Genomic DNA, 26,780 nt, shown 5'->3' with positions numbered 1-26,780 from the left:
ATACAGTTTTACTTATTTATGATTTTATTTGAGCCCTTAAATAGTCTGTGAGGTAGACTGTGAACTGTGAGCTTCTCAGGGATTAGAGCAGTATCCTTTTCACGGGTTTTTGGTACTTGCTCAGTGCCCAGCATGTAGTAACTCCCTGGGAGATTCCAGGGACAGTTTCAAGCCAAATGAAAGAACTCGACATGCAAATAAAAATACATCTTATTAAAATAAGATCTGTTGGGCAGCTACCATGTCCTAGGCTCTGTGCAAGGTGGTCAGTTTATAAAAATGAATGAAACACAGCTCCTGGACTTCAAAGGCCGTGTCCAGTAGGAAGCTCACATCAGTGCATTGTTAGGGATGGTACAAAAGTGGGCAGCACAGGGGGCTAAGAGACCTCTAGCACAGTCATTTGCATTCAATTGGAAGGAGGCTGGGAGTGATTAGTAATTGAAGTTGAGACCTGAAGGCTGGGGTTGGGGACAACAGGAAACTGGGGAGAGAGAATGCAATCTGAGCGTGTCCATATGCTCATGTCTTGAACATGTGAACTTCAGGAACTCACAAGGTCCTGATGCCATTGCCTAGCTAAGGGGCTTAGAGGCATTGACTTTGTTTATTAAGCAATTTCACAGTCAATGCCTTAGAGTTTATGAAAGTGAATAGAAACTTCCTAAGCAGGGAAAGTCAGCATGTCCTCTCTGCCCTCCCAAAATCACAGACCAAGCTTGATATCATCCATGCTGGGATGATTTAATAGAACATCTTCAGGAACATCAAGACTCCTTTTCTGATGCCTTACTTGTGAGTTCTGGGATCTGGGACAGAGCTGGACTGAGCTGGTAACTATTATCAGTGTTGTAATGACTAATTTGGGTTCCTGGGTGTCCTTCATAGAACCTTCCCTAGTGAAGAACAGCAGGTTGGCTAGTCCACCTCAACTGCTGGTATAACATTTTACTGCTGAGATATTTATGTATCTTAAACCACTACGAACACAAAGCCCGCCTTGGTCCTCTCTCATATTGTATAATCTGGGGACAAGAGGAGACTCTCCAAGAGAGGGAAGTTACTTCTTTAAAGTAACAGGTAGTGGGACAGGACAGCAGCATGAGTGTAACTCATTGAACAACGAATCCAGGGAGGACCCACTGAAAATTGAAGTCCTACAACCAAAAATCAATAAAAACAGCTGGAAAGAAAAGGCATTTACTGAAGTCTCCGAGGTCATAGTTGTGTTAATTAAAAGAAAGCCTGGGGGGTCGAGTGGATTTTGAAAAGAGCTTTTATAGGCCCCTATTTGATTGATGTCCTCTTGCTGTTCACCATGGGTAGCTGTTCTCTCCAACCCCAAGCCTATCCTCATGCAGGTGCCTTGATTTGGAATGTGCCCTCTGCCACTCAGCCACCTCCTTCTCATCTCTGAGTTCCCAGTCACCTCATACAATCTGTCCTGCAAAAACAGCTCTTCCTCAGTAAAGCTTCCCAGGGGCCATCTTTCTATCTTTGGAACCATCACTGTGCTTTATCCACAGAGACACTTGTGACTTTTTACTTTGTGTCATAGTAATTTACGCACTTCTTTTTCTCTCCTTTAAGAGAATCTTTCTGATTCATCTTATGTCTGGAGTACATCAAATACTCAATGCATATCTATTGAATAAATGAATGAAGCAATCAGTTAACCACTAAATCAATCAATGAAATAAAATAAATAGACACATCCTTTGAAGTGTACTTCCTCTGTGGTCATTGAAAACATCTATTTTATGGTTTCTTCTCCACCAAAAGGTCAGCCCTCATATCCATAAAAATATTATGTTGCTAAAGGATAAACATTGTAAGACATTATATAAATGATACAATTGCAGGTAGTATTATGAGTAAAGAAGAGAGATGATCGAAACCTGAGTAACCAGCATAGGAAGTAGGATTGGAACTATGATATTTAGTTTTTTTAAGTTACTTTTTTAAAGCTCTTACTATATGCCAAGCACTGGGCTAGGCAGATTACCCACATTGTTTTATGTAATCTTCAAAGCAAGCCCATGAAGTACATCGTTGTATCGTCTCCATTCTGTGGATTGGGAAACTGAGACTTGAAGAAACCAAGTAATCTGCCCCAGATCACCCAACCAATAAGTGGCAGAGCTGGGTGTCATGTGTACTCATGCATGACTTCATCTATGCTATACTGTGCTATGGAGACCAGTAGGATTTGGATAAATGTGACTAGAGAGAGTAAGAGGGAGCAGCCTGACCCCATATCTGCAAAGGTGAGAAATGGGAGCATGCCTGGCAAACTTAAGGATCAAGGGTTTTAGTCCACTGATGGGCTGGCCAGGGGATAATAAAATATGATGTATGTGATATTGGGGATTATAATAAGAAATATAAATTTGGTCTTCACCCCCATTTCTGGCACAGGGCTCCTAAAAACCCCTGGAATTTCTTCTTTTGTTATGTTAATGAGGTGGCTTTTGGACTGCATCTAAGAATGGGGGCTGGTTACCAGTGGAGCCAACCCTGTGATTAGAGGATTGGAATTTCAGACCCACCCATGACCTCCAGGGAAGAAAAGTGTGCTGGGGATTGAGTTCAGTTCTCAGTGGCCAATGATTTAATCAATCATGCTTTTGTAATGAAGCCTCCATGAAAACCCCAAAGGACTGGGGATACTTTCAAGGTTGGTGAACCAGAACACTTCCACGTGTCATTGTGCTGTGCCCCAAACTCTACCAGAACAGAAGCTCCTTTGTTCAAGACCTTGCCTTATGTATCTCTTCATGTGGCTGTTGATTCACATCTTTTAATATCCTTGGTAACAAACCAATAGTCTAGTGAATAAACTGGTTTCCTGAGTGCTGTGAGCAAATTAATCAAACCCAAGGAGGGGGTTGTAGGAACCTTTGTAGCCAGTCAGTCAGAAGTATAAGTAACAACCTGGACTTGACTTGTGACTGGTTTGGAATGGAGGGTGGTCTTGTGGGTCTGAGCCTTTAACCTGTGAAATCCGATGCTATCTCCAGGTACAGGGTTAGAACTGAGTTGAATTGTAGGACAGCCACATAGTGTCTGAGAATTGCTTGGTGATGTGGGGGTAAAAAACCCCACATATTAGAGTTAGTGACCCTAATCTTCAATGTGGATAGGAGTGTGGGTCCTGAAAGTGAACAGCATTAAATGACAGACTAAGAAGCCCGGACTAGATCCTGATGGAAATGAGTGGGAGAGTAACCAACAGAAACGGCAGTTTTGGATTGGAAGACTACTACTGGCAGTGGCAGGCAAAGCTGGTGGGAAGCAAAGAGACTAGCCAGCTTACAGAGTTTTCTATTAAGAGCTTCAGAGTCTTTCTCCCAAAAAAGAAAAGTTTACAACCAGCAACAATTTTATTTGAACTTAGATCTCTGTATGATTACCCCCACAGAGCCATTTTCATATCCTTATGTCCTAATTATACCCTTGACTCATAGCTGGTGGCCACAGATGTTAGCTTCCTCTTTTGTGTTGACCAAAGTCAACAGTGGCAACAGACATGATGATCGGTATTCAAATACAGATGACCTGACTCCAATTTTCTGTCTGATGAGAAAGGAACCAGTGTGTGAGAGTGTTATATGAGTGTGAGAGTGTGTGTGTGTGTGTGTATGTGAGTGTGTATGTGGTCAGAGAAACTCTCCAAGAAGCCCTACAAACCCTTCATGAAGCCATCTCCCTTGAACAGCTCTAAGATCAACACGAGGCATAGAATCCCTGGTTCTGATACCCACAAATTACTTAAGGTGTCTGCACCTTTGTCCCCAGTGTCTGAAAGGCTTCATTCACCTACTTATTTCAGCCTCTATTTAAGGACACTTTGCTTTCAAACACAGTAGGATATCCCTACCATTATTCTTTCAGTAGCTACCTTGGATCCCACTGAGTCCCTAGCTCACCTCTAGAACACTTTCAGGGCCACTTTGAACCATAAAGTAGTCATTCGTTAAGTGATAACTTTTTTTTCTCTTCTTTTCTTTTGTAGGTTTATTTTTTTTTTAATTGAGTTATAGTCAGTTTACAATGTTGTGCTAATTTCTGGCGTACAGCACAATTCTTCAGTCATACATGAATATACACATATTAATTTTCATATTCTTTTTCACTGTGAGCTACTACAAGATATTGAATATATTTCCCTGTGCAAGTGATAACTTTCTAGCTCTAAAGAGTTTCAGTATGTGAATAATGTCTATATTCAATCCAAATTTTTTGCAATATGTAAATTCATTGGAATTCAGGCAGGAAGAGCCAAGAAAATATCAGGAAGCAGAAGAACCACAGCTTTGGAATCAGACTGACTTGAGTTTGAATTTCAGCTCTGCCATTTACTGTGCAGACCTTAGGAAAATTGCTTAACCATTCTGAGTCTCAGTTTCTTCAGGATGAAAATGGAGATCATATAAGTACCTCAAAAGTAAGCTATGTAAGTGAGATAATGCAGACAGAACCTCCTGATAGATAACCAAGCACTGAATAAGCAACTCAATGAATGGGAGAGATGATGGTAACTATTTTCATAGGCACATTTGGCACACACACACTTGATATAACCAATACAGCGTCTGTGACTGACATTTCCATATTAGTTCTTTACATATCTGTAGTGCCTAAGACATAGTCTGACACATAGTGTACATTCAATAAATATTTGTTGAACAAAGCTGAAAGGCTAAATATAACGGTTACTTTGCCATACAAATGTTATTTTTTATGGTTAAGAATAAACTCTAAGACTCCCTTAGGATGCTGACTCTATGATGGTCCCAGTATTAGATTATAAAGATAAAACATTTCTCTATGTGTTTCTATGTTTTTTCAGAACTATTTTGGATCACATTTGTTGAGTGCTTTCTACAGTGATCTACATTGTTCTAGTGCTTTGCATGTATTAGCTCATTTAATTCTCACAAGAACTCTGAATGCCAAGGGTCCACTGTCCAGCAAAATACAAAATCTATGGCTAGAGCTGTAACTGCAGTGCAGTTCTGGTGTTCACTACTACACCCTCTTCTGCTGATTGCTGGCACGACCTGCTGCTTCGAGCTGGGCATCAGTCATCTTTGCCTTGGTTCTCGTCTGAGGCTGCCTCTCCATTATTTTCCTGCTCCTCTTTGGTCTCTGCGCTGGTCTATTTCCCAGACACACGCGCTACAGAGATTTCTCAGCTTTCACGTGTGAGATCAGAGGACATAGACTGAGCTGGACTTCACTGCCATGTTTGCATAGCGCTGACTGTTAGGTTTCTATTTGCTATCCCACGAACTGTGCAGTCTGGGGAACTCAGCAGTTATAGCCTTCTCTCCTCTAGTTCTGCTGATATTTCTGTTGTAACTCTTCACAGCAAAACACTCTCTTTTTCCTCTGCCGAGACTGTGGGAGCAAATGCTGTATAGATAATCCTGACTGCAGCTAGGAAGACAACCAGTTCCCTTCCGCGTGTCACTCACGCGAAGACTTCTACACTTCTTCCTTACCTAGACGTTTCTCTATAATCATTTCCCATGACTCATTGTCTCTCTCCTTCTCAGAAGCAGAGCTGTATTTTAAATGGTCTAACACCTGACCCCTGGGATTGTGTGGTTAGCCATCTCATTTCCACTTATATGTTTACTGCAATAGCTCAGACTCCTGGCCAGTAGAAATGTGTGCCCTTTATCTAATCAGTGACTATTGGATTTTGAGACTTTGGAAATCAAAACAATGTTTGTTGAGTGTGGAAAGCTAATAGAATATCCTTACACTTACCCTCTGTTTATAAATTTCAATATACTTTCTAGATGCTTAGAGCCTATCACATATACATATACTGTATATATGTGCATGTATGTATTTATATTTATATATGTAAGAATATTAAGCTGAGAACACTGCTGTCATAATAGTCATAGCTACTAGTTGCTGTTTGCTTACGGACATCATCCACTGAGCTCTGACAAACATATCTCATATTCTCAGCATCAGATTGGACTTGATTTTGAGTCGTTTAAAAGAATTTTACAGTCACTCATCTAATGCATAATTTATGCTGGATAAGTGAAAAATATTAATTGGTAACAACATTAACTTGTAGTCTTTTTTAGTTAAGTTTATTGCATTTATTTAATTTAGCAATCTATATTAAATAAAATATTGCTTTATTTACATAATCTTCTTTGAAATAAGGTAAAAGTAGATAAGCCCTTGCAACACAGCAGTTTACCTTTTGAATGTTAATCATGGGCAACATTCATTTACATTTTCTCAGAAACAAATGGATATGACATTTAAACTATCCTTGTATTTAGCAGCTAGAATTTTTCCAATACCCACCCCAAAATATTACATCTTTCTGGAAGCAAGTTAACTTTTCCCCCCTTTTTATTGAAAACCATGATAGCAATTAGAAGACTATATAATTATAAGTTAAATTATCACTGATGTTAATTACATCTTTTCCATCCTGGATCTTATGTTTGTCAACACTGTCCCTATAACCATCTTACATCAATCCTATGCTTTCTCATTAGCACTTCTTTTTCACATGGTGATTTATTTTCCTGCGAATCTTTCCTTCTGTAGCTTGTATTTCAGCAAAATGCTCATCTCTCTTGCTTGACAGGCTTTAGCAATCACAGATAAGGCCCTTAATCCTGATTTCCCACCAGGATTCTCTAATTATCAGGTCAGAGGCCAGAAAAGCAGGCAGCAAAGTGAGGAATAGGAAATGATCATGCTCATAAGCCCTTATTTTATTTAATATCAGCGAGGACAAGAGCCCTTAACCCTCTTAATGCAAATGATAAATGTTGTTCTTGCAATTTATTCACTTTAATTAGCAGATTCACTGCTTCTCCATAATGGGTGTCCTGAACATAGGAGATTTTAACACAATACATTAAACATAATTAAGCAAGATGGAACTCAAATTCATTATTTGTAATTCCAATCCTCTTGTTGAATATACTTGACATTTAATGTAATGTAGGAACTCCACTGCCTTCCAATGAGTATTTATAACATAGTAGATGCTCATCGAAAGGTTAATGTTAAAAACTCAACCCTCCCCCTGAAAAGTAAGTCACCGTCGATTTTAACAAATGTTTTTTTCTACTAATATTTTTCTAAGATAATCTACTAGTAGAGAATTAAGATTGTTACTTGAATAATTCAGGATAAATTTCCCCCAATTATAAACCCAGCATTTTTAACTAAACAAGCTCCATGTTTAGGACTACGATATCTTTTATGGGGTGGAGGAGGAAGGGGAAGAATTGAGCAGAGCCAGGATTTGGTTAAATTTTGTACTACTGTTTTCTTTCTCTATTTCACTTGGTGCATAACTCCGTAACTTAAGGCTTTGAAATAGACTCTAAAAATATAAAAACACTGATGACTTCTGCAGGACTGAAATAGACTTTAATTGTACTTGGGTATGAAAATTTACGTTTCTACTAGAAACTCCCTAAATAAACATTTATCACTATCAAACATATATTTTATTTATCTAACATATTTGCTCCCTCATTAGAATATAAGTTCATTAAAGACAGGGAGTTTATCTATTTTTACTCATTATTAAATTTCTAATGCCTAGGAAAGTACCTGGTATATGAGGAAGGGAGTGATCAATAATGCTGATTAAATACATAAAGAAATAAGTGAACTCTGTCCACTCCATACCTGGACTATTAGCTAGGAGTTATGCGACTCCAAGGCACAGTAAGTCCCAAAGTAACTTTTGAATCATTATTGAAAAAATATATCATATTTAGTAGGTTTTGTATTTTTAATTTTTTTAAGATCAATGTTGGAGATTTAACTTTCATGGGACTCTCAGTTTTCTCCTGAGAAGACAACACAGTGTGTATATAAATATCATAAAATTATTTGTTCAAAGGAAGTATTATTTGAAAGCCCCATTACGTAGAACAGGGATGAAAGAAGAGATGATTATATGGTACAGCAGGGAATAGAGCCTCTCTCAATTGCTTCTATAACCCCTCAGAGCAGAGTTTAAAAGCAATGGGAGTCTACAGTCACTTATTAAAAAAAAAAAACCTATTATTTTACATATAATAATTCTTATTATCTGCATAATTGATTAACCAGAAGAACCCTTTCTTTAACTGTCTTAGATATCACTGTTATTAGGAATGTTAAGGAAATATTGCTCATAATTGTTAATAGAGTTATTTGTGGTCAGTGGTTCCAGCTGCAGAATACCGACTAGATTCCCAGAGGGACTTCCCATAGGGAACATGGAGAACATTAGGCAAAGTCACATTCTTTATCCCTAAATGCGTTTTGGCCTTTAATCCTCGGGACAATCAGCTGGGTCATGTGAAAATCTTAGGGGTTTATCCCTCTTGATGCTCTAACTTAAAAACTAGAGCAAAGATAAGCTTGAGCATTTTTTTTTTTTCTGATGACCTCTCTTGGACTTTGCGCATGATTTTTTCCTTAACACAAATCAGACTTCTTCCTTCCGGAGAGTGAAAGGGAACGTGGGTCTAGTTAGTTCATGACCATCTGATCCCAGAGAATCATGTTTATTCAGTAACACAGATGGTTATAAGTAGGGCAGTCTTTGTGATTAATAGCAACACAATTCTTACTAGGAAGCAAAGAAATGCTTCACTTATTTCATCTCACAAGGTCAGGCTTTATGGCCATTGTCCCTCTGGAATAAAACTGCAATATCTGCAAGACATGCCTATATTAGACAATTTAAAGGTATCTGCCAGTTTCCTCCACATAGGTCCCTACATACGCATTGATAAGAAATGATCTTGTGTCAGTGAGATAGAGGTGAACCAAAATGAACTTATCGGATTCTCTCCCAGGATTTGAAATTGGGTCTTAGAGGTGTTCATCTCTGTGTGTTGTTAGTGCTTAAACTCAAAGATGACATAAAGCTGGGAAAGGGACTAGAGCCGAAGCTGCTGTGTCTGGCAGTGTGTGTGGAGAATGTGGGTCCTAAGAGGGAAAGAAGAATGAAACTAACACAGGAGAGAAACAAGAGGAAACCGTATGGCGGGGAGAGAGACAAATGGTGGAGACAATAACTGAACACTCCCTGTTTCTAGACTCTTTCAAAGTTGGGTTCCATATTTTTCCGTTAGAAATGGGTTCTTAGAGATGACACCTATATCATGACAATAAAATTCCCACTTTAGCTTAAGCAGTTTGAATAAGTATCTGTTTTCACAATGAAATTGTTCCTGAAACAGAGAGGATCATGACTGCACCTACAAGAAGAAAGGCAAAAAAGTTGCCTCTGTGGCAACTATAACTTGATTCCCTAGTTTCCCTGTTAATCATCACTGCCGCCTGTCATCACCGTCATGCTGCTAGTATTTCAGTGTGGTAGCTGCACATGTCTAGAGGGAGCTATCTCCTGTGATGGTCAACCCCACAAAACATGGAGCCGTGACCAGGAATAAACTGGCCTGCAGCTGTTGCAGTGTCAGGCAAAACTTCATGATTGCCCAAATCTATGCAGTATTTTTCCCATAACAGTTTAGAGTATTAGGAAACATTTTAAAGATAAATGAAACTGATCTTTTCAAAGCATAAAGAAAACATTTTCTTTCATTTATTTCATTTCAGATGAAAAACAAAAACCACGCATAATTGCTATTCCTTCTTATTTGGGGGAGCGGTAGGGAGTAAAGAGGGTACAAAGTTGTAGAAATTTCATTTTGGAGATGAAATGAAAAATTATACATTTTCGAATGCAAATATAAATAGTGCACCTAAAGGATATCTCTCAACTATATGCAAAAGAAAGGAGAAAGACACAGGCAGAAAATTACTTTGAGATAAACATTACCTTCTTAGTGAAGCTGTCATTGACCCTTATGTCTTAGGCAGAGTCACGTCTCCTTCTGGGCTTATTGGCCTTGTGGACATACCCACGTAATGTCACGTGCCCATGGTAATGACTGGTTTCCTTGCCTTTCTCCCCCAATAAACAATGAGCATCTTGAATGGTAAGTAGAGCCATTAAACAAGAGACACAATAGAGTAGGAAAAGTAGGCTTATTGAGATAGGGGTGGAGTGGAGGAATAAGGAAGTTTATCTTATAGTTCAGTTTAGGTTGAACCTGAGACTTGCAGGTGAAAACGTCCAGCTGACTATATGTATCATGAGAACAGGATAATGCTCTAACCTACAGTTGGAGATCTGGAAATAATCAGGGTGTGGCTGGTATTTTAAACTGCAGTAATCCATGATGTTATCCTGGGAGAACATACCAAGTAGAAACAGAAAGAAAGCCAAAGGCAGAACCCTGGTAAATATATAAATATATCAAAGATAGACCACATACTCTAAGGCGCTACTTCTCAAACCTTAACAAAGTACAGACTCATCTAAAAAGACTCACCCATATGGTTAAAGGAGGGGCTCAGGAGCCAGCCTGCCTGCTCTGGAATCCCAGCTGCGTTTCTTACTAGCTGTGTGACCTCGGGAGGATTATTAATCTCTTGGTGCCTCAGAGAGGCCTCCTCAGCAAAGTGGGGTTAATAGTAATACCTATGTCACAACGTTATTACAAGAGTTAAATGAGTTGATACTTAAAACAGTGTCTGGGTATATAGTAAGCTCTACAGGTGTTTACAAGAAAAAAAAGAGAGAGAAAGAATGCTTAAACCCAAGTTGGCTTTTTGGTTTAAATTTATATAAATATAAATTATACTTACAGCACTAATACAAAACATGCTTAGAAATTGACTACAATGAAATTCTAAAACAAATTAAATTCAAGCTTATTAATTTAATACAATAGTGTCAGTTATTTTGTCAAATTAAATAACCATTCTCAACATGAATTACAGTACTGACTACCGGTTGCGTGGGGTTTGGTACACTTCTGCTGCCATGGGCTATGGGATGACTCAGTCCTCCTCCTACTTTTCCACTTTTTGTATAGTGCTCGCAAGACGCTATTTAACCTTATGTCCACCCCTGTTCTTTTCTCCTCAGTTCAAGACAATTAAAGTAATACCATTTGGTGTCAAGGTGTTCATCTCTACAAAGGTGAAAAGCACTGAAATCTCATGGGTCTACTTGGTTGTAGGGCAGTCATCCAAACAATCTAAAATGTGTCTACATTATTATTCAAAATAATCTTGAAAATGAAAACATAAGCTTCATATTCTTATAAAGAACTCATGGACCTTAGTAATATATAACCTGACCCCAATCTAAGAAATAAGGTTCTAAGGAGTTGCTTTGAAAGATATAGCAAGGGAGCGTAGTGTTACAGACTTTTAAGAAAGAAAATACTTGAACACTTTTAAAAGTTGATGAAGGATCTAGGAAAGAGGGAGAGGTTAGATATAAAGTGAATGTATAATTGGGAGAGTCAGACCTTGGAAGAGACAGGAAGTTTTGGAATCAGAAGCAGAAGTGGAATGATTAGAGCAGAACAAGAGAAAGCTAAATCCAATGCAAGTTTGTAAATTGGGTTTAGAGATAGGACTGCACATCCTTCTCTCCCATCCCCCAAACACAGACAATTCCTAGCAAGCACATTACACAGCATGTAAAGAATACAACCAATAGAATCTGTTCTGACAGCATCTAGCCAGGCTTTCATTCCACAGAGTGCCTCACAAGCACTGAGAATATATGTACACATTAAATCCTGCAAAAAGAACTTCAGGATTAGTAGACAAGTTGATCAAGCTACATGGGAAGCTGACTCCAATGTCGTATCCAGAGACTTTGGGAACTAAGATTAGTATTTTCAGTTGTTTTTGCTAATTGTTAATAACAGGTGTGTGTATTATAACATCCCAAGAAGACAGCTGGCACGAAGCCAACCTGAATTAAAATTCTAAGCAAGGGAACTGAATTATTTTTTCCTTCAATATAAAAGGTTCTGGAAATTAATCATTTCACTTCAGAATAAAATCTGATGTCTACAGGGCAGGCCTGGGCAGCTGACTTAACATAGTTGTTTAGCTGCTGTGTAGGTGGAATAAAAAACTTCCTGAAACCCTTGTTTATACCAAAGCCTGGTGCCAAACAGGTGTCCCAGACTCCCAGAGATGATGAATCATAAACATTCATGAAGCATTTTCTGTGCCAGTATTTTCAGCTATCAAATTAAAGTGGTAATGGATCCAGAGACTGAAAGGCTGATTAGGACTTCCAGAATTCTAAAAGCAGATGATCCCTGGGTCAGGATTAAACCGCCTGGGTCCAGAACACACTGTAAAATCACTCTCTGATTGTGGTTGTGATGTGAGGATGACTGACGAGGGGAAGTGTATCTACGTGAGTTGGTCATTTCTTGATAGCAGAGGGTGGTGATGTTGAACTTCCACATTTGATATAGGAAATGAATTTGTGTATTTGCCAAAATGTGATGTCTTACAAGTTGAATTCCTTGTAAAGCACAGTGCTTAATTTGTGTCCCAGTCGTGTACTTATGTGTAGAAGAACCACAGGTCGCCATGTGATTCAGTCAGAATTCATACGGAAAACAGAAACCATCCCGTGAAGTTTAAAAAGAATGCAATTCAATACGGGGAATTAAATGAGGTATCATTGAAGAATTGGGAGAGTAGGAATTAGGAGGCTGTCGCTGGATTGAAGTCAAGACCATACCACTATGCTTGCAATCTAGAGGCAAGGGGACAGGATTAGGAAGCAGTCGCTGGGTCTTTCCCCACCACAGAGCTGCCTCTCAATACTCAATCCTGGATGATCTTGCTGACAGCAGGTGAGCAGAAAGGCAGTCTCCTTCTTAGATCAGCCTTCTAAATCCAGCAGAAGGGTATCTAACACGAGGAACTGAATTTGCATCGTGAACCCTAGCTGGAAGGGAGTCTAGGACATGTGGTATTTAGCTTAAATTTCATAGAAAGAAGTAGAAATAGATGCTGACAGCCAATTGATCACACTCTGTACATCATGATAAAAACAGCCAACCTTTACTGAACACTCACTGTTTTCTGGGTACGCTACCTATTTTCACTCATGTCGTCCCCACAGCAGCCTTATGAGGTACATACTGTTTTTAGCCCCAATTTACAGATGAGGAAACGGAAGCACTGAGAACTTGTTAGCTTGCCCAGGGTTATATACCCAGTAAGTGGAACACCTAGGATTCCAACCAGACAATCTAGCTCCACTGATACCTCACCTCCACAGAATCCTCATTTATATTAAAAAAAAAAAAAGCTGATATTTTACCTTTCATAAAACATCTAACATTTTTCTTAAGTACTTTGAACAATAAAACCAGTGAATCTCTGAATAGTACACACAATCCTATGCCTACTTTCTAGCTCTTTGTAGAATACTATAAAGGTTCTATAGTTCAGATCCTCTTGACTGGGCTCACAAAAACCAATGGGGTACACACCAGCCCTTCTGCTTTGTGCAATTCCCTCTCTTCAAGTCTCCTTCAATCTTTAAACAGAAGAGAGATGCACCGACAGAAGGACTGAGTGAAAGCATCAGCAGAAACTCGTAAGTTGAGTATAGAGGGGCAGATTTCTGATTTCTTATTTTTTTTGTGGGGGGAGGTAATTAGGTCTATTTGTTTATTTATTTTTAGAGGAGGTACCGAGGATTGAACCCAGGATCTCATGCATGCTAAGCCTGTGCTCTACCACTTGAGCTATACCCTCACCCCAGATTTCTGATTTCTAAGAGAAGAAGTTAGTATGAGTAGAAGTGCTGCTCCTTTGGTCCTGACGTGTGCACTATCTTGTGTGCTCCCTGAGCTGTGCTCACCCCCAGCACTCTGGAGCTTACGCTACAGACAGCGGGTAGCTTTAAAGGATTCTGAGCAGGACGTGTGTATTGAAAGTCTGCTCTGACAGCAATAAGGAGAATGGGTCAGAATGCAGCAAGGAAGTTCCTGTCACGGTCCAGGTGAGAGACAATGAAGATGAGTTACAGTCCAGCCGGAGAAGTTCTCAGGAAGTAGGCTTGACAGGACTTGGTAAATAAGAGGTGATGCCCAGGCATTTAGGTGGGTAGAGAACCTCTGAGTAGATGAGGGATGAGGAAGGTGATGACAACCTTAGTGACAGCTGATGACTCAGAATTCTGTCCTTTGTACAAAGGACAGCTTCCCAGTCTGACTGTCTCTGCTTTGAGGCAGCAGGAAATTTCAAAGCTTTTCTGCCTAATGCATTTAAGAAAACAGCCAACCTAGCTAAACCGTCCTAGACAGGTACATTTTGTGGGGACAATAATGCCAAAGGTCCATATGTGACTAGTATGTGCTTTTAGGGAACAGCCCTCAGAGGTAAGCCTGCCTTCTTTTAAAATGTAACAACTAGGGTAAAAAAAGTCTTGGCTCTGTAGCACTATTTACAATAGCCAAGGCATGGAAGCAACCTAAATGTTCATCGACAGATGAATGGATAGAGAAGATATGGTATATAATTTACATATATACAAATGATGGAATACTACTGAGTCATAAAAAAGAATAAAATAATGCCATTTGCAGCAACATGGATGGACTTAGAGATTATCACTCTAAGTAAAAATAGTCAGACAGAGAAAGACAGCAAAGAAAAAACATCATATGATATCACTTATATGTGGAATCTAAAAAATGATACAAATGAACTTATTTACAAAACAGAAACAGACTCATAGGCATAGAAAACAAACTTATGGTTACCAAAGCGGAAAGAGGGGAGGGATAAATTGGGAGTCTGGAATTAGCGGATACAAACTACTATATATAGAATAGATAAATGACAGGGTCGTACTGTATAGCACAGGGAACTATATTCAATTATCTTGTAATAACCTATAATGAAAAATAATATGAAAAAGAATATATATATGTATAACTGAATCACTATGCTGTACACCAGAAACTAACACAACATTGTAGATCAACTATACTTCAATTAAAGAAAAAAAGTCTTAGTTCCATATTGCACATCACATCACATCATCCCTAGGCAGTATTAACTGGTAAATTATAGCATTAATGTGGAGAGTAAACAGTTTGTTAATGTAGGTTTTGGTAAACATTGTAATGGGAGCTGCCTGGGGTTAAAGAGAAGGATTATAATTTGTGATGGTGTATGTTTAAGCCCCCGGAAAACACAGATCCTTTGCAAGCTGAACTTGACATGAACTTCCTTTTCTCACAGAAGGGTCAGAAGGAGGAGTTGGTATTATCACCAACCTTCTTTCATAAGCTACTCAATGCCATTCTCTCACTCCCTCTACTGTCTCCTCCTTGGGGCTCTGAATATGGAGCTGAGAGCAGAGAGAATAGAGCAAATGGGGACAGACATGGAAGTGAAGAAGGGAAGAGGAAGATTTTGTAGGACAAATAAGAGAAGATGGGAAAATTATAAGTCCAGAAGAATACCTTGAAAACCAGTTCAGTTTACCTTGCCCTTTTAAGAGATTTACTATGTGTCCAACAGTAAGATACAGGAGATAAAATTAGGACCAGTGGGGAGACGTTACAGAGAAGTAGATGTCAACTCAAAGTGAAGAAGAATTTCCTCATCTATGGAATTGTTCAAAAACAGAAAGAACTGTCCTGTATTATAATGAGGCTCCCATAATTTAAGTTTCAAAACAGGATTGTTTCAGAGGAGACCATTTTATTGGATGCAAGTTGACTAGCTGACCTCTAGGTAGGTAGCCATTTCAAACAGAACACTCAGAACGTAGTTTTTGTTTAAAATTGAGCGTCTATCAACAGCCTGGGCTTCCATGGGAAGGAACTGAGGTTAGAGACACTAGCCTTGACATTTTTCCTACTCTCCTCTGCCCAGACCATCGACACAGAAAGTGGAACAAAGATGGAGGAGGAGCACTATGTTCCAGAGAAGGGAGAAGCGTCCAGAGATGAGCCAGCTGGAGTCCTCAAAGGAGGACCAGGAAAAGTCAGGGACAAAAAAGAAGGAAAGACCTATCCAAGGTCCCCTGAGACATTGCTTAATCAGTTGTGTGGACGTATTTGAGAATGCCTTTATACAGACCACCCAGAGCTTAAGATCACTGAAGTTGGTTTCTAGAAATTTTCTGTGAACAGTACTATTAAACAATCTGCTTTGTAAATTAAGCGGTTGCCCTCTCTATTCACTTGGCTCCAGAAATAACAACAGCAAACATTTATTGAGAACTCACCAAGTGCTAGGCACTGTTTGAAGTGCTTTAAACAGATTAATGTAAATAATCTCGTAATAACCCTATGAGGTCATGCCAAGGAATGAATCATGTGTCCCCCCACCCCAAATTCATATATTGAAGCCCTAACCCCCAGTGCGACAATATTTGGAGATGGAGCCTTTGGGAGATGATTAAGTTTAGGTGAGGTCATGAGTGTGGGGGCCTCACAGTGGGATGAGTGCCTGTATAAAATGAGACACCGGAGAGCTCTCTCTCTCTGGACATACACACTGAGGAAAAGGCACGTGAGCACAAGGTGAGAAGGCGGCTGTCTGCAAATCAGGAGGAGAGCGCTCAGCAGAACCTAACCAGGCTGCACACTGATCTCCAACCTCGAGCCTCCAGAACTGTGAGAAAATACGCTTCTATTGTCTAAGCCGCCCAGCCTACAGCAGTTTGTAGGGCAGCCTGAGCCACTAATACGGGTCAGTAGTATGACTGTTCTCTTTCCACATGAGGAAACTAAGGGATGAAGAGGTTGAGTAGCTTGCCCAGGACAGCACCCCAGTGACTGGAAGAGCTGGGGTCCCAGTCCAGGTAGGCTGCATCCAGAGGCTTTGCTCTTTACCACAGTGACCTGCCACCAGCTTATACATAGGTGTGCTTACTACTTTCAGTTCCCCAGGTCATTTCACAAACTGGTTTCATCATTCTTCATGACCTTGTCGTGAAGATAGAGCAGACGTTTCTGTCCTATTTTTGTAGATGAGAAAATTGACAGATTAAGTGGAATGGCTAAGGAGAAGACTCCAGGGATCAAGAGAACCAAGACTAGATTAAAGGCAGCTAGTAGTTTTCTGAACTGACACTGCATGAATGTCATGAGATCAGGTATATCCACCACCTAGAACGATGCCTAACATGAAGAAAGTACTAAATCATTATTGAATGTCAAATAAATGGATTAAAACGTGATTTGAAACCCCAAAGTCAGAGCAGTGCTGAGTAGAAGAAACTCTTATTCCTAATCATGAGTTTATTTATGAATTCATTCATTGTTTAGTTAATCATTTATTTAACAATTATCTAGGGTTGACTATGAACCGAGCATATGGTTCTATTGGTTATCTATTTACAGTCGGTGTTCCCTGAGACAGTGCCCTTTGAAATACCTTGTCACTGAATATACTGGTACTTGAAATGCATCTTAGGTAGAAAATATGTCTTCTAAATCCAAGAGAAATGGAGAGAAAAGCATAGACCCAGGAGAGGAGAAAAACTTATACCACTAAGTCAAAGCATGGTTTAAAACAATAGAATCAATCAATACGAAGTTCATTTCTCAACAAACCCTCTCATCTTTTCTTGTCTGATTAATTGATTTTCTTCTGCTCTATCCATTTTTTTATTCATGAGAATTTGTGTTTTTGGTAGGAAATTGTAGGAGTCTAGTGAAAAGTAACCCCATAAATAATTCATCCAATAAAAGAGTCATATTAACTTTATTCCAGCCCCACACCTAAAATCTGGGAGGTAATGAATCTTCCCCAGCATCACTGTAACATCTCTCTTCTAAACCTTGTTCTAAATCCTGTTCTGAAGAGGCACAAGCATGTCAGGTTTTGGGGATCCTAGGAGTGGGGCCCATTACTTAATTGCAAAATGAGATTTTGTACTTACATTTTATTTCACCTAATAAAATGATGCTTGTAGATGGACTATTTCACTTTTTGAGTTATGCAGATGTCATGGAATTGTACCACCCACAGTGTCCCACATTCTGACATGCACAGATGTTCAGTAAATTGAACACCGCCATCTATAGAGAAGTAATTAGCCAGTATCAGGTCTCATTGGAATCACTTTGCTGCACTCTGATCTACCCTTAAATTGCTATTTTTTTCTCTACATCATGAGCTAAACAAAGCTATTTTTCATATTTGGATACTTCTTTTTTCTGCTGCTTCTTTCAGGTGATACTTTAGCTTAACTGCCTGGAGAAGAAATGAGCACTTTAAAGAGCAACCATATTTTCAAAAATAGATGAAGTGAAAACAGAGCAACAAATCATATACACAGTTGATTTCTGTTGCTAGGATGTTTCAGCCTCTGTTTTTTTTTTTATTAACCCATGCTGTCTGCAGAGAGAAATAGGACCTTTGAGAGAACTGTTGGAAACTACAAAGCTAAATGCCACTCAAACAAATAAATGACCAATCTTGCCAAGGAAAGAAATTCCAAAATCTCTGTCTCTACAAAAGACTTCTGTGCCTGAAAAACATTTTTCAGAACAGGTGCATAAAGCTGCCCAAACTTGGCCAGACCATTTGACTAACCAGTGAGTATGTTGAGTGTTAGGAATAATAATAATAATGATGATGATGATAATAATAACAACAAAAACAACAACAATAATAAAAAAATTATTATTATATATAGTATTATTATATAGTATTCTGTACTTCTTTGAGGACTCTGAGAGACAGAAAATCTGAGTCACCTGGCTCAGGGCACATGGCCAGGCAGTGTAATATCTGAGTCTTGAACTTGGGCAGTTTTGGCTCAAGTCTTAAATCTGAACAAATACACTGTGTTACTCCTGTAAAAATCAAAATCTCAGAGTGGCAGAGGCTGGAGTTATTAAAATAACACTGTTTAGCTTGAACCATATGAAAGTGCCAATATTTGACAGTTTTTGACCTAACAAATCTGTAGTTTAATATTGTTCAACTTCATAGCAGATTAAAAAAAAGTGACTAAACATATACTTAGGAGGCTTCTGCTCCAGGTCAGGCTCTTTGTTCTGGAGTATACCTGGAGTCTCAGTGATGGTAGAGAGAAAGGCTCTGGAGAGCTGAGTTGTTGTCTAAGTACATTTACTAATCTTGATGAGTCAAATCATATTCCGGGACCTCAGTCTTTTCATCTGTAAAATGGGTGGATCTCAAAGTTTTTAGACTTTAGTCCACTTAGTCAAAAAATAATCTCTGTTTCATTTACCTCAATCACTCTCAATTTCCAGAGGCAAACAAATCTGCTGGTAATGAAGAAGATGACTGTAAAAACAAATCGTGTGTGTGGGGAGGATTATGTTTACATATGCTTTAGCAATAGCAATATATTTATCCCAATTTAGAGATGATTTATCTTTAAGTATATGTATGACTTGCAGCCTAATTATTGGAAAATGTTAGGCCAAAATATATTTAATGCAAATTATTAAGGGTTAACAAAATTGTTAATAGCAAGTAGAAGGGATAATGGTAAAACTAAACTAAATTTATAATTAAAAGCAAGAATAGTGTTAAGTGACGATGATGACCAACTCAAGAAAATATTGATGCTGCAGTTGCTTTTTTAAAAAAGCAACTTGCCCTCAAATTTCTGAATTTCCACTTTTCTGCCTGTGCAGTAGAAGCTATGTGACATGACATTACAAACACATAATGGTAGCCAACCTTCCTGGAGGAATACCAAACGAAAGTGCTTACTAAACTCTAATAATGCACTAAGTCAAGCATCAAATTAACAATCCTTAATAATTCACTCAGCAGCTACTGGTCCACAGCTCTTGGCTGAATGTGAAAATGAATATGTATGAAACTGCAAATAAACCAGAGAGAGTTCTTATGTGGCATGACTGTGACGCCTTCACCTTTCGTTCATAACTCTCTCCAGTTGACCAGTGTTCATATCTATTTCCTTAAAGTCTCAGCTTACAAGAGGAAATATATTTACTCTAAAACTCAGGATGGGGGAAGGTATAGCTCAGTGGTAGAGTGCATGCCTAGCATGCACAAGGTCCTAGGTTCAATCCCCAGAACCTCCATTAAAAATTAATTAACATAATTACCTCCTCCCCCAAAATAAATAAAATAAAATACATATATTTAAAAAATACAATAAATTAAAGAAAACTCAGGACACACATACACAAAGTCGCCTCTTATATGGATGCAGTTTGAGCCCTTATGCAAAGGTGCCAGGACAAGCAGGTGAGTAGGGGCTAATATCTAGGCCAAATTCCATGCACCTTGTGGGATGCCCTACGTGTATGTGTGTGCATAACAAATATGCACACGTATATTAGTATATATACACAACATAACACAGGCACCTATAGTTAGAACATTGAAATTAAAATTTTATTAAACAACACTCTTACTATGTGCAGTACCCTCCAATATTTCCTACTCTATTTTTTAAAGCAAAATATTGATCATGATATACTAACTTGATTTCACAACCCTCTTATAGGTTGTGAGTTGCAATTTGAAAAATACTACCCTTAAAGAATGTTGTCCAGATGTGAGTTCACCATGTCCTCGCAGACAGCATAGGAACTTTTTCTTCTGTTTTAGAGATCTAAAGTGACATCTTCCCTCTTGAACAAACAAAAACACATTTTGAAGTTCCGTGGATGATTGGGTTTGAAGCTGTGGGCTATAAGGAAAGATGGCAGAAACTGGGGATAGTTAGCCTGGAGGAAAGAAGTGATGGCGGTGGAGGGGGAGGAGGAAGCTGAGAGAGTACATGGCAGTCCTCCAGTGTTTGAGTAGCTACCAGGGGAACCAGATGTTAGAGGGACTAGGCATTTATCTATGACCCCTAGGGATGAACAGTCATTCAGCCAGCCAGAGTATTTATTGAGTACCTGCTACTTGGCAGCTTCTGTGCTAACGACTGCGAATAGAAAAATCACAGCAAATACAGTCAGGTAATCTCTATGCAGAGAAACTCTGCTTTTCCAATGATGTGACAATTGAGCATGCCTGATGGCTAACACCAATCTGTAGAGATAAGATCATGGTATTGAGACATGGTGCATGTTGTTAAGTTTGTTGAGTAGCTTTTGTGACTTATATAGCCCCTTGTTTACCAAGGTTGCCATTTGATGACAATTTCTAAATACTTTCAAGCATTCACTTCTGTTGCCAAAGTGGTTCCGTTATGGAGAAGCAGATTCCCTCAGAAGATGAGCTGCAAGCTTCCAAACCCAGCCAAAACCTGTCCCAAGGCTGCCCCTCCCTAACTCTGCTCCCCAGATGAAACTTGAAACTATAAAGGAGCTTCCATCTGAACTTCAAAAAAGCCTTTTTAGAATTCTAGCTTTAGAAAATTTTCCCCCAAGAAAAATCATTAAGCTTTCCTTTTATTTTAGATTATTCAATTTGCAGGAAAGCACACATGATAATGAATATATAAATCTTCTCAATTTCTCACTAAGTCTGAGTAATGCAGTCTTGGTTGTACTGCCTTTGGGCTCTCACCAATCTCTTTTAAACTCTGAAATAAATCCATTAGATGTTGTGATCCCTATCGCTTCACTATATTGAAAGTTCAATGTTAAATCTTGTTGGAGGTGATCTGTGAGTTTACTATTAATATATTAAAGCTACAGAAGAGACATATTTTGGTTCAATATAAAATAGAATTTCTAAGTGTAAGAGCTACCCGGTAAGTTCCCCACTGTGTGAGATAGTCAAGAATAGTTGAAGGTCACCGGGTCGGACTGAGGGGAGAGACCTTAAATTATCCTTTAGCTCTTTACCAATCTTGAGATAGACTGTTTTGATTAAATAGACATTTCATCAGCCCTTAACTGGGTTGTTTTCCAGAAAAAAGCTTTCTGTACCTGCCTTCTGAAATCACATCCCAAAATACAAAATGACTTTCTCCTTAAGTGAGTATGTTTTTAAAGAGTTGGTTAGATCTAAATTAATCAGTAAGTACCATTTGGTCTCTTCTGACAACTTTGCCACAACCTAGCAAAATCAAATGATTAATATAAGTTACTAATAATAACAACAATTACAAATAATAAATATCAAATAATAACAAAGTACTAATAACATCAATCATTGTTCTTAAATAGCTAACATTTGTTGGCTGTGTGTGGCAAATGCTGTGCTAAGTGCTTTCATGACACTAATTTAGTGACAGCCCTATCAGGTGGAAAAATTCATTCTCCCTTAGTGGATAAGAAAACTGAAGCAGGGAAGTTACATAACTCAGAAAGGCACTGGGATAAGGCAGAACCAGAATGTGAAGCCAGTGGGTATGCTAACTCCAAAGAATAAACCCATAACCACTAGTCTATATATAATGACTATTATTTAAGTGTTTCTGACTCTTGCTAATATGTTTAGTCATCTAAATTATTGGGGGATATCATACTGTATCACAAATTTTCAACAATGGGGAAATGTTAAGTAATTTACAATACATTTACTCAGTAAAGTTTTAAGGAATCATCAAAATGCTCTAGACAAAGCACCTGTTAAAACACAGGAAAATGTGTGCAGTTACAGCATATGAAATAGTAAACTGAAAATTTTTTCATGCAGTGCAGTCTCAACTTTGTTAAAAAAATTCATAAAAGGAAATAACCCAAATATTTTCATTGATTGACTCTGGGTGGTAATATCTATTTTGTTCTAATATTTTTTCTCTTAAAAAAAAAACTCTCCTTTTTTTCCATATTCAATTTTGTATTGTTTCTGCAATTTAAAAATTTTTTTTGTTTTATTTTTGCTTCTAAAAAGCAATTTAATTTTTAGATACAAGTTGCATGGTTTCTGATCTGACATTTTATATATAAAGTATCATGTTCTCTCTTCTTTTTTTAAATTTTTATTTACTTATTTTCTATTGAAGTACAGTCAATTACAATGTGTCAATCTCTGCTGTACAGCACAGTATCCCAGATGTTCCCTCTTCTTAAATGAAGATATATTTAAATGGTCATATGTTCATTCAGCAATAAGTGAGTCTGTATAGAAATGGGCAACGCAGCTTCACTGTAAAACATCCAGTGGTTAAGGTGCATCAAGTCTCCTGATTCTACTTTGCCCAGAACGGTGTCTGAAGGCCTAGAAGCTCCACTGAATTGACTCCTGCTGAATTCCTTATTAGTAGCGTTGAGAAGGATGATCCTGTGTTTTCCAGCTCACAGAAGATGGTGGAGACTGGTTGGGCTGGTTTGGAGGACTTTATGCAAAGGGATGTGCTATATAGTCAATTTTGGCAAGTCCTTCTAAGTGTAAACTGTCCCCAGACCCCAGGGTGTCAGTGCCAGCTTCAGGGTCTGCCGAAACGTACTTCCTGTATGAGTAAGCATGGAACCTGGGGAGGCTTGGGTGGTTCTTTCGCAGGAAGGCTTAAGTTGTCCTACACAGAGGTTGTTATTGTTTGACATATGTTTTTGGAAAACTCTACCTACCTTTGTTGTAGATTGATTAAGTGTCACTTAAGTGCCCCACGAAACTTATGCCTCATAAGGTCCCCTTTCCCTTTTTGGCTTTGGATTTGAAAAGAAGTTACCCAGCATCAGATTTTGTATTTATAGTCATTTAAACAATAACTTTCAATACTACTCTTTATAGCATTAAGTGAAGAAGACGAGGACAAAATATCAGGAGAATTCAAGCCTTCTAACTTCGCCTGCTAAGCAGTTGGTGCACAAGAAAGATATGCTTATGCACCTGTCTCCTGGGTGGAACTGTTTCTAACTTCACATTGTTTAAAATAATTTATTCAGAGATCTTCACAGTACAATAACCTGGAAGATACCTAGCTAGAAGTTACAATGATTATCCCTGCATTGTAGAAGGAAAGAACCCAAACCAGGGCAACAATATTCTACCAACCTTAATTTACTCCTGGGCCAGGTAACGATGTAGTTCTACTTTGCCATCACTGATATAGAAGCTCTGAAGTCCCTGTTTCGTTCAGTTTTAAAGTGGAGGAACCAGATGAGTTCCCAGAAACTGAATCTGTTTAGTGGAGGAGGAGTCTGTGATTCAGGCCTAAGCCAAGGGTGTTGCCCTTATGACATAGGTCATTACCGAAAGTAGGGTAGGGATGGCTCCTTGCCTCAGAGCTGTCAGGTGTCTCTGGGGATTTGTGCTGAGTCCTTCATGATTCCAGAAAACCAGACCATCAGAAATGCTCCACTGGGTTATACCAATGGTACCTTCAGCCAAACAAGGATCCAAAACATTACAGGGTGATGTGAGAAATGCTGAATAAGAGATATGTAGACAGCACTGTGCGAAGAGCAGGGTGGTCATTAATGCAGTCTGTGAAGTTCAGAGGGATTCCCGGTGGCAAAAGCATTTGAAAGTGTTTTAGAAGAATGAATGGAGTCCATGGACAAAAAGAAAGAAAGAGCTTATCTGTGCAAAGTCACCATTTCTCCAAGAAGAAGGTAGTGAGGAGAGAGGCCGTCAGGAGAGCAAGTTTGTGGAAGGAGTAATGTGCTTCACTACGAACACGGGCTTCATGCTATACTCGATGAGGAGTCAGCAAAAGATTTTGACAGACGAGAGACAACATCAGGTGACCATCTTAGAAAGAGCTTTTTGATGGCTAGTGTGGCTGGTGCACTGAGAGGAGGTAAGACTAGAGGGAGGGAACGAGTTTGGAGAAAGCCTCATTCATGCTAATGACAGTGGTGACAAAGAGGAACATGCGTACAGATTAGAGAGACAGTCTGGAGGTAAAACTGATGGCAATGGTTGATACCTCATTAGATGTGCAAGCAAGGTTTGAGGCTGAAGTTTCTAATGTAGATCACTTGAAGGACTATGATGCTATTAAGTAAACACTTTATGCCCTCTAAAATCCATGATTGTGTCTGAAACCTTCTCAAAACTGTAGTATGAATTCTACTGTATAACAGTTGTGTGGCATCTGACATTCGTACTAAATTGTTAACTTTCTAGAGCCCTTCCTCTTATTTGATCTCATGAAATATGCAGTTTGACAGATGAAAAATTTAATGTAAGTGATTTGACGAAAATCATCCAGTTGGATTTGGCTGAGGTGGGACTAAAACCAAGCCTCCAGACTCCCTAATCTTAGGCCTTAAATCAAATCCCAAATCTGATAGTCTTGCACCTTATGACCCTCACCTTTTTTCCTATGTTGCATAGAAGATACTAGAATTGGAAAGACTTTTGAATAGAAGAGGAAGCTGGAAGCTTTGAGAAAATCACAAAGAAACTTGGGAGCTTCTGGGAAGGATGAGGCAGCCAGGAGAAAAGCAGAGGGCAGCAAATGACAGTGAGCGTCCCAGGCCTTCCAGATGTCAAAGTCTGCATCACTCATAGCACAAAGGCATCCTGTGGTACTAGTTCCCCTATAAACCTCATCCCTGCAAATCATATGAGCCCTAGGAGGTGGGGAATAGAAGGTGGGGAGGAAAAGCTGGTAATGGCTGTGAATGGCAATGACAGTAGCCTCTACTTAGGACGGTCCCTGGGTCCGTCAAGTCTGCTCGGAGGGTCCTGTGTGGCTTACTAATCAGCATGACACTCAAAATTTGTCCCCAGGTAATCTCAACCAGGGAATAAGTAGATGTGTTGATTGTGTTAGGGGAGATTGTCTAGGCAGAGGCTATAAAAATAAACCTGTTCAGTGTGAAAGTGGACTCCCCACCTCAGTAAGCAGAGAAAATGGACAGTCTTGGTCCCTGCAAACCAGAATTTCTCTATTAGAAATAACAGAATCATTTTGGCATGGTGGAGAGTCATTTTGCAATTATCTCCTGTCCATGTCAGTGATTGGCAAGAGGCAGAACATCCGTCTTAGACAAGATGGACATTTGTGGGCAGGAAGAGAGTTTTCATCTGCAGGGGTGAAACACTGTCTGTTTCTAGGAGCCATAGAGGGCAACTGTTTTAGGACGCCTGGGGAGAGTGAGAAAGAGAGAGGATTACTGATGAAAACTCCTCAACGCACTGTTTTAAGGTAGGTGTGGTCTCTCACAGGATCTGCAGTAACTGACTTGCCCTAGTGATCACCTCCCGCTTGCGGGTGACTGTCTTGAGAATGGTGGCCAAATAATTGTGCTTAATAGAGACGCGATCTGTAATTGACAGCCCCCATCCTTCTGGGGGTTTCACTGATTATCTGTCTCCCTGCCTGGACTCCTAGCTCCAGCCTCAGGGACTCATCTGATTTCAATGTGCTCCTTTGTCATCTAGAACTATGATTGATAGTCAATAACTAATTGTAAAATAAATAAGGAAAGTAGTGCTTTTAAGGAAAATTTTCTTCTTCTCGTTTTTACTTTTTTCCCTAATGTTTTTGTGTGGGGAGGGAGAGAAGTCTATACAGAAGAATACTTCCATACCTATAGGTGTGGTTTAAACAGACCTTATTTCATTTTACGACTCAACCTAAAACCTCTGAGACTCCCATAGCTTTCAAGCCCATCAAGGCAGCCATTCCGTCAAGACCAGTTAGACGTGTCAGTGATAATCCCATTTTATCCCTGAAAGCCACTTTGAACATCTTAAAAATCTCCAAGCAATTGAGCCAATTCAACCCCTTAGTTTCTGTTTTCCTAATGGTAATTCATTTCTGATGAACATGTTTACAACTGATTTTGTAAATAAAACATTTACACTGAAATGACTCCCCATCTTTGGTAAGCTTGATTGATTCCTATTTAAGTTTTTTTTTTTTTAAATCATAGGTTGTCTAGCCTGTGCACTTTAAGTTTGATAAATGAAATAACCGGGAGAAAGAGTAGGTGGTTACTATGGTGACCACAATATCTGATTTGAGTAGCAACAGATAGGGCAGGGAAACAGTACCACGCTCAACTGAATTGCAATGATGATCAATAGTTGAGAGAGGAAAT

At 39.1% G+C, this 26,780-nt stretch overlaps 1 protein-coding gene across 17 annotated transcripts in view; it reads left to right on the top strand.

The window, feature by feature from the left end:
* The window catches only part of DLG2 (discs large MAGUK scaffold protein 2), a 1,731,178-nt gene that overhangs the window by 1,467,653 nt on the left and 236,745 nt on the right, over nt 1-26,780 (top strand). The window lies entirely within an intron of this gene.

The sequence above is a fragment of the Camelus bactrianus genome, chromosome 10 (genome assembly GCF_048773025.1).
Source record: "Camelus bactrianus isolate YW-2024 breed Bactrian camel chromosome 10, ASM4877302v1, whole genome shotgun sequence".
NCBI classification, from domain to species: domain Eukaryota; kingdom Metazoa; phylum Chordata; class Mammalia; order Artiodactyla; family Camelidae; genus Camelus; species Camelus bactrianus.
Note: the sequence above shows the minus strand (reverse complement) of the source record. Positions and strands in the feature narration are given on the sequence as shown.